Consider the following 9,997-nt stretch of genomic DNA (forward strand, 5'->3'; position numbering starts at 1 on the left):
ACACTTTCTCTAAAGATCAATGAGTTCAAATTGTATTCATTCCTATTATCATCCTCAGGAATAGTACAGATGTGGGATATATGTCAATACAAGAGTTAAACTAACATGATCCAAACACAGTAAAATACAGCTTTATCTCCATGTATCATTTTCTAAAGATAGAAGCCTTTTTAGTTAACAATATCCCATAACTTTAAGCTTTCTTAAGGTATAGTATTTCTGCTTCTATGTACCAAAACTCACATTGAACAATGTGTCTTGGTTACAAAAGAGGTTTCATTTTTGCATTTGTCTATAAGTTCTTGTCCACAAGTTAAACAAAAACATGTACAAGTGCTATAGATGGAGTTGCGACTTTGAAACTATGAATATTAATTTTTATCTATTTTTTATTGTATGTTCATGAATTTGTGCTGAATCAATACTTAGGTATGAAGTTGCTAAATCATATTCAAATGCAATAGATAATTCAAAACACGTTTTATAGTGGCTGGAGCAGTGTATACTATATACTTCTGCAATATATAGGCTTCTAAATTGCTTAAATCCTTGCCAATATTGATACTATGTCTTAGGATTTGAAACAGATGTGTAGTAACATCTTAGGTGTGTAGTAATATCTCAATTAAGATTTAGTGGGGGCTGGGGTTGTGGCTCAGTGGTAGAACAATCACCTAGCATGTGCAAGGCCCTGGGTTTGATCCTCAGCACACAAATACATAAAAAAATAAAGGTATTGTGTCCAACTACAACTGAAAAATAAATATTGAAAAAAAAAAGATTTAGTGTAAGTTTCTCTGATCCCCTAAGATTTTGGATTTTGTACACATTTTCATAAGGTTATTGGTAAATATATATATATTTTAAATATTGGTAATATTTTGGTAAATATATATATATATATACATATATATATATATGTATATATATATATATTGTTTTGGAGTTCCTATTGACAACTTTTTTCTTCGGTTTTCTTTAATGAATTGTAAGCATTCTTTGAATATTTAGATATGAGATCTTGATCAAGTATATCATAAATATTCTATATTCTCATTCTACTCTGTGGCTCCTTAAATTTTGTTAGAATGCCCTCATTGAAACAATCAGCACCTGTAGTTTTCCACAGACAAGATTTTTATTTGCAGATGCAATTTCTGTATTGGACAAATACAAACTTTTTTATTTTATTTTCATTCATTTTGATAAGTTGTGTTGTTCTAGATCATCTTTATTTTCAAATCATTGGTAATTTTTTTAAAAGAACTTCTCTTATTAACTAATAAATACCTGTGGCAGAACATGTATATGGTATGTAGTATGTGCATATGATAATTGTTTTTTCAGTCCTAACATTGTTATTTGTGCCTTTGCTCATTTTTTTAGATCAGTTCTACAGGAATTTACTCATTTTTTTCGAAGGAGGTGGAATTGGAATTTTTTATTCTGCTGATTTTTTTTAAAGAGAGAGAGAGAGAGAGAGAGAGAGAGAGAGAGAATTTTAATATTTATTTTTTAGTTTTCGATGGACACAACATCTTTGTTTGTATGTGGTGCTGAGGATGGAACCCGGGCTGCATGCATGCCAGGCGAGTGCACTATCGCTTGAAACACATCCCCAGCCCCTGCTGATTTTTTTTTTTTTTTAATGTTGGCTTGCTATTTCATCTGAATTTGTGGTTTTTTAAGAATAGTTTCAACATTTTGTCTATAAAGTTCTTATTCACTTAAAATTCTCAAAATAGATAATAAAAAATTTTATTGTTTTTCAGTTTAAGTTCTGACTATTCATTTTGTGAAGTTTTCTATGGAAATATAGAATTTAAAATTAATAGAGTTTCTTGCCTTTAAGCTCATGCATAATTTTTTTCTTATGCATTGGCCAGAAGGTCTAATATAATGTTTAAGAATATTAATTGTATCAAATATCCTTGACTTCATCCTGCTTTTTATTTCACTAAATTTATTGAATAAGTATGATGGCTATGAGACCTATGTATATAGTTTTTATCAAGTTAAGGAAGTTTTCTATTCTAGTTTTACAACAGTTTTAACAATGATTTGATAGCAAAAGTTTTTCCTTATTTGGGCCAAATCTATTGAGATAATATTATTTTTCCTTGATCTATTAATTAATGAATAATATTGATGGATTATCTGATACTTAACCATTCTTTAATTTTTTCAGAATAACCTTAGATTAGAAATCCTAGATGATTATTCGTTAAATAATTTGTTCTGTCTACTTACACCTATTTTTCAGAAACCTTATTTTAAATATATGGACACTTCTTTAATTTATTTTTTTTATTTTTATTTTTTAATTTGTTCTAATTAGTTATACAATACAGTAGAATATGTTTTGACACATTGTATACAAAAGGAGCACAATTTCTCATTCCTCTGGTTGTACATGGTACAGAGTCACACCCACAGTGTACTCATACATGTATGTAGAGGAATAATGTTCATCACATTCCACTGTCCTTCTCACTCCAACTCACTCTCCCCTCCCCTTGCTCCCCTCTGCCCAATCCAAAATTTCTTCATTCTTCCCTAACCATCCCGTTATGGATCAGCAGTAAACGGGCAGCCTTTGGTTTTTTGGGATTGGCTTATTTTTCTTAATATGATATTTTTCAGCTCCATCCATTTACCTACAAATGCCATAATTTCATTTCTTTAAAGCTGAGTAATATTCCATTGTGTATATATACCACATTTTCTTTATTCATTCATCTATTGAAGGGCATCTAGGTTGGTTCCTTAGTTTAGCTATTGTGAGTTGAACAGCTATGAACATTCATGTGGCTGTGTTGCTGTAGTATGCTCATTTTAAGTCCTTTGGGTGTAAACTGAGGACTGGGATAGCTGGGTCAAATGTGGTTCCATTCCAAGTTTTCTGAACAGTCTCCATGATGCTTTCGATAATGGTGCACTAATTTGCAGTCTCACCAGCAATGTATAAATGTACCTTTTCCCCCGTATCCTTGTCAACACTTATTATTGCTTGCATTCTTGATAATTGCCATTCTGACTGGAGTGAGATGAAATCTTAGAGTAATTTTGATTTGCATTTCTCTAATTGCTAGAGATGATGAATATTTTTTCATGTTTGTTGATTAATTGTGTTTTTTATTCTGTGAAGTGTCTGTTCAGTTCCTTAGCCCATTTATTGATTGGGTTATTTGGGTTTTTTTTTTTTTTTTTTTTGGTGTTAAGTTTTTTGAGTTCTTTTTATATTCTGGAAATAGTGCTCTATCTGAGGTGGATGCATAAAGATTTTTTTTCCCATTCTGTAGGCTCTCTCCTCACATTATTAATTGTTTCCTTTGCTGAGAAGAAGCTTTTTAGTTTGAATCCATCCCATTTATTGATTCTTAATTTTACTTCTTGCACTTATAGAAGTCTTTTTAGGAAAGTTAGGTCCTAAGCCGACACAAGGAAGATATGGGCCTACTTATTCTTCTGTTAGGTTCAGGGTCTCTGTTCTACTGCTTAAGTCTTTGATCCACTTTGAATTTATTTTTGTGCCTGGTGAGAGATAGGGGTTTAATTTCATTTTGCTGCATATGTATTTCTAGTTTTCCCTGCACCATTTGTTGAAGAGGTTATTTTTTTTCTCCAATGTATGTTTTTGATGTCTTTGTCTAGTATGAGACAACTGTAATTATGTGGGTTTGTCTCTGTGTCTTCTATTCTGTATCATTGGTCTACATGTCTGTTTTGGTGCCAATATCATGTCATTTTTGTTACTATTTCTCTGTAGTATACTTTAAGTTCAGGTATTTTTATATCTCCTGCTTCACTCTCTTGCTAAGGATTGCTTTGGCTATTCTGGGTCTCTTATTTTTCCAAATGAAATTCATGATTGCTTTTTCTAGGTCTATGCAGAATGTCATTGAGATTTTAATAGGAATTGCATTAAATCAGTATAATGCTTTGGTAGTATGGCCATTTTGACAATATTAATTCTGCCTCTGCATGAGCTTGGGAGATCTTTCCATATTCTAAGGTCTTCTTCAATATCAGGCATTCTGTAGTTTTCATTGTAAAGGACTTTCACCTCTTTAGTTAAATTGATTGTAATCTCCAACTTTTTATTACTTTTTGAAGGCCTTCTAAAAAAGTTACTCAGCCTAAAACTGTAGGCCATTCATCCAGGCTTTGGCTGCTTTTCTTCTCTGGTTAGCTCTTGATATTAAGCTATTTTATTTTTAATTCTCAGTATTTCCACTCTAATATTTCATACAATGTCTCCTCGTAAGACCCACATGATTTTCTGAAACCATGTGTAACATTAAATCCTATATATGCTATGTTTTCTCTACATACATACATATTATAAAGTTTAATTTATAAAATAGGCACAATAAGAGACTCACAACAATAACTAAATATAAAATACAATAATTTAAATAATAAAAAATAATGAATTATTCATTTCTATAATTTTCCATCTAATAATTCTGGAATGTTGTTCACTGTGGGTAACTAAAGATGCAGAAAGTAAGACCTTAGATAAGAGTGGTTTCTGAAACCCATTGCTTCTACTTTGTGTTATCAGTATCTGCTCATCTTTATGATATTTTTGTTTACTGATTTATTTTTTCAAAACATCAGTTTACTAAGTTTCTTATCATTCTTTTAGCTTGGTTATATACCTTTATTATTTTTTCTGTCCAAGAGTTCTTTTTCTTTTAAACTTCAATTTTTTTTTTTTTTGCCAATAATATTTACCAGGGGTCACAGTCCAGTCAGATGTCATAGCTTGGGCTCATTCTGGTTGTTGGAGAAAGATTGTGACCATGCTGCTTTACATACAAAAATGCTGAATATTAAAATTAACTGCAATGTATAACAAATTATTTATAATGTTGGTTTTATAGAACAAAAACCCCACATCTATTTGCCTTATATGCAGGCAGCTAGGTCCATATTGTTCAATTTTATTCTCCATAATTCTGATATAACTTAAACATTTAGGTTATAAATCCTCTGTTAAGTGCAGCTTTTGTGTGTCTCAGTAAATTTTATTTTCAGTTTCTTTCTTTTTTTGAGGGGGTGGGGAAACTGGGGAGATTGAACTCAAGGGCACTTGACCACTGTGCCACATCACCAGCTCTATTTGGCATTTTGTTTAGAGACAGGGTCTCATGGAGTTGTTTAGTATCCTCAGCCCTATTTTGTATTTAAATTAGGGACAGGGTCTCACTGAGTTGCTTAGCACCTCATTTTTGCTGCAACTAGCTTTGAACTCTTGATCCTCTGACCTCAGCTTCCCAAACTACTGGAATTATAGGCATAGGCTTTTGCACCCAGGTTTTAATTTCTTTTTGATTGGGTGTAAAATATTTTTCAATTTTCAATGTTACCTTTATTCTTGATTTCCAGTTTTATTATATTATCATTAAAAATATGTGAGTGTTTTTGCAAGAAGGAAAAGAAAAAGAAAAGATAAATTGGCAAGCCCTTGTCTGATTCTAGCCTCAAGGTTTTTCAGAGAGGCCAGTTTTGTCTCTCCCAACTGTAGGGGCTGGAAATAACTCAGATCAGAGGCAGAGAGATCCTTCACTTTGAACAGCACAGACACAAACAGTGCCACCAACAGCCAGTCCACAACATAACTCCTCTCCAAAGGAATAAAAAGAGTTCTGTTACTTGATGCATTCTAATAAACTTTTTGCCCTGCTTCTGGTAATACTATCTGTCATTTGCTTGGTATCTGGAAGAACACAGTCCTCGAACTGCTTTCTCTCACAGATTCCAAGTTCCCAACCTCATCTGCACCACACAGGTGAGGGCAACACTCACACCTCTCTGTTTCTATGACTTCCCAGAAAGACATGCAGGGACCATGGCGTCTAGGAGTGTGACCAATATGCCATGCTCCTGGAATTTCTGATTTGACTGTTTCAGTACCATTCTTGAACATAGCTAAAGTGATTGTGTTCATTGTCTCTGGTACAGTTCTAAGTGGTATGATTTATAAGATATTAATTGATAAATCAAATAAAGAAATGTTATCAATAAGTTTGTTTAGAAAATGGTTTGTTAAACCAAAAATATTTCTTTGCTGCAAAATTTTGAAGAGGATTGGATATAAATATACATTATTGTCGACTGAGGTATAGCCCTCTTGTTTCTGATTATTTTGACCAGAGAATGAAAAAAAAAAAAAAATATATATATATATAGATAGATAGATATAAAATTTTGGAGGTTATGGCAGCCTCTTTCTCTTTTTTTAAACCGAATTTCCCAGACTAACTATGCTTCTACAAAACATACTTCAGAAAAACTTGACCTTCACTTTTGCTCCAAAAAATGCTGAATATATCAGTTTATTTAATTTTAAAGATAATTATTATAATTTAATGAAATGCAATTTATAGCTAGAATTATTATAAAAATATATATAGTTTGTAAGAGAAAGCAATCAAAACTTAAATTATAATTTTAATAATCAAGACATACATAGAAAATAGAATATAAACTTAGTCTCTTTTCCATCCTGATATTCACTCCTGTTCCCCAGAATACACACATGTACAATACACAATTAAATCTTCTAATTATATGCTTTTTAAGAAATACATAATCATGCATATAACTTAATCACTCTTTTTCCCCTTTAAAAATAATCTTAATTATACTTTGAATACCTCTATATTAGTTGAACACAAAGATCGGCCTCACCTTAAGAACTTTATAATATTCCATTGTATGTATATATTATAATTTATTTAATTAGTCTTCTATTAAAAGACTTAAATTTGCTTCAGTTTTTTGCAAATTCAAGGTAGAGGTGGAGGAACATAGCAATATGTTAGGCATTGTAGGATGGATTTCTAGTAAGGGAATCACTGGGTTTAATATCAAGCATATATTGCAATTAAAAATTACATTGAGGAGGCTAGGGTTGTGGCTCAGTGGTACAGTGCCTGCCTAGCACATGTAAGGCACTGGGTTTGATCCTCAGCACCACATAAAAATAAATAAATAAATAAATAAATAAATAAGATATTATGTCCATCTATAACTGAAAAAAAGAGTTTAAAAAAATTATGTTCAGGGGCTGGGTCTGTTGCTCAGTGGTAGAGTGCTCACCTAGCACGTGTGAGGCCCTGTGTTCAGTTCCACATATAAATAAATAAAATAAAGGTATTGTATCCAACTACAACCAAAAATAAATATTAAAAAATTATGTTCAGACAACTAAAGCAGTCTGAACTTCCACTAACAATAGACAATTGCATGTTAATCAAATTCTTGCTATGTAATTTTTAATCAAATTTTTAATTTATATATGACAGTGGAATGCATTACAATTCATATTATGCATATAGAGCACAAATTTTTCATATCTCTGGTTGTATACAAAGTATATTCACACCAATTCGTATCTTCATACATTTACTTTGGATAATGATGTCCATCACATTCCACCATCATTTCTAACCCCCTGCCCCCTCCCTTCCCCTCCCACCCCTCTGCCAATTTTAACATTTTAAAATATTGTCTGTGAGATCCATGGAAATCCAGAAACATTGAGATTGTATAAATAATGAATACAGTTGGGTATATGATAAAAAATAAACTATTTTCAGTTCTTGTGAACTCTGTTAAATTCACATTATTCTAATAAAATATTGAAGTTTCTTATTTATTGGTAAAGGATTTTTCTCTATTAATGAAACCAGCTCTTTTTTATTTTTCACTCTGATGTATATTAAAGATATTTTTCAATTTGTTTTGTTGTTGTGCTCTTTTATTTTGGTTATAGTAGCATTATTACAAAAAAGTTTTAATGTACTTATAATGGATTTATATTTTAATTTTAATGTATTTATATTTTTGTATTTATATATATATATACATATATATGTTTATAGTTTCTGGGTTTTGAATTTTGCATAAAAATCATTTCCTATTAAAAAATTTGAAAATAAAATACATTTACTCTTAGGGTATGTGTGTGTGTGTGTGTGTGTGTGTGTGTGTTTATAGTGTGTGTTAAATCTTTGAACATTGGGATTCTATTCTGGTCTCCCTAGGAAGATAGAAATCCCATCTGTGGTGTCAGACCCAGGTGACACTCAATTGAAGTGTGTTGATGACCCTCAGCCAGGTGCATGCAGCTAAACTGCTCTTGAATTCCTGACCTACAGAAATTGGCAGATTTTAAATATGACTTTTTGAAACTTAGACATTTGGAGGTAATATAACATGCAGCATTAGGTAACAGATAGATAATTTTTACTGATATAGTGGGCATCCTTATTTTTACATTTTCAATTGACAATATATGTACATTTGTATGTTATAGTATCACTCAATACATGAATATAATGTATAGTGATCAAATATGGGTAATTAGAGTTTCCATTCCTCTAACATTTATCACTTGTGTGAAATATTTTTTTTCAGAATCTGTTGCAAAGAGTTCCAGTGTTTAATCAGTTATACAAATATTCAAATTCAAATTCTTTTTTTTTTTTTTTTAATTTGGGAATGGATGCTGAGTTTCTACCAAATGGCTTTATTTTTGATCATTCAACTTGCTAATATGGTGAACTCTTTTTACAGATTTCATAATATTGATTCATCTTTAGGCTCATAGAATAAATTTCATTATTTTCTTTATATTAATATTTAAATATAGTATAGAATTTTATTTTATGAAATTAATTTAAGATTTTATATCACAATTTCTACATGATGCATTTGTATAGGTTTTGATGGTAAAAGTTTTGTCAGTCTGGAAAAGTTCACAATGTATTGGAATTTTCCATTCTTTAGGTTTAATTGACTTCACCTGTGACTCCATTAAGGGCTGGTGTTATATAGAATGAATATTTGAAGTTTCTCAATCCTGAAATTGTTTATATTTTATATTTAATCTATGACAAAATTTTATATTTTTCTGGAATCAATTACATGATATCCTGTTTCATAATTTTATATGGTTGTACGAAATATCTTTGTATTTCTTTATCATTTCAGAGTATCTCTGTTTATTGCCTCATTCTCAGGTATCATCTTTTGTCTGATATGAATCTGAGACAAATACCCTAGCTTCTTCCTCCCGAGGTGGGATAATCCTGAGGCATGTTCTCCAGTTTCCTGTAACACACCACCTGAGGGAAGTCACTGCGGAAACCTACTGGGCATTGCACCTTCTCTGGGCTCATCCTTTCCTTCACTGTATCTCTTCTCCTCTGGTACTTTTGAGAATCGCCTTCCATGTAAATTATTTGCGCTGAAATCTTTGCTTCTATATCTAAAAGGGAAGAAAGTAAACTAGTCACCTGCCAAGGTATAAAGATTCTTTTCAAGTAACTCTAAAATAAAACTCATTAAAGATTCATTACCATGAATTCTTGGTCTTATTCCTCATTTCCCAGAGTTAGAACAGAGAAAAATAAGCATTTTAAAATAACTGCTAATGATGGAAAGAAAATTCTTTAATGGATTACTATTTTCATATTCAATGAACTGGAGAGTATTTTATAAATCCCATTATCAATCATTCCATGACTCATTATTAACTTCACAATGAATGACAAAAATTTCCTTTCTAGGTATAAAATATTTTGTGTATCACATTAAGCTTAAAATTAAGCTTAAAAATACTTGATGAAAATCATGTACATGTATAATGCACCAATAAAAATATGAATAAATAGTTGGTGAAGAAAACCATGGCTGTTATAATTCTAGTTTTCCCTTCTTAATTAACTTTATAGGAAATTTCTATAGCACTTGCCTATATTTTATCTTTACCGTCTCATGTAATATTCTAAAACTTGAAGGGCTTTGTGATGATTAATATCGATTTAGGATTTACAATTCTCTTCCAACTAGTGAAAAACTGATCTTGGAGAAACTACAACAGAAACTTGAACTTTAAAGAAGCGTTCGTGGTCCTAGGGAAGAATCAAACATGTTGTGAAAGTGCGTTATTTATTAACTGTTCATGACATAACAGAAATAA

General features: G+C 31.1%; 1 non-coding gene across 1 annotated transcript; it reads right to left on the reverse strand.

Annotated features, from left to right (window-relative positions):
- Window positions 1-212: 212 nt before the first annotated feature.
- Window positions 213-338, reverse strand: LOC143400591 (small nucleolar RNA SNORA40). Its single transcript, XR_013091498.1, has one exon. It is a non-coding gene; the product is annotated as a small nucleolar RNA SNORA40 (small nucleolar RNA).
- Between the last annotated feature and the right edge of the window lie 9,659 nt (window positions 339-9,997).

Source organism: Callospermophilus lateralis, chromosome 5, assembly GCF_048772815.1.
Source record: "Callospermophilus lateralis isolate mCalLat2 chromosome 5, mCalLat2.hap1, whole genome shotgun sequence".
Lineage (NCBI taxonomy): Eukaryota > Metazoa > Chordata > Mammalia > Rodentia > Sciuridae > Callospermophilus > Callospermophilus lateralis.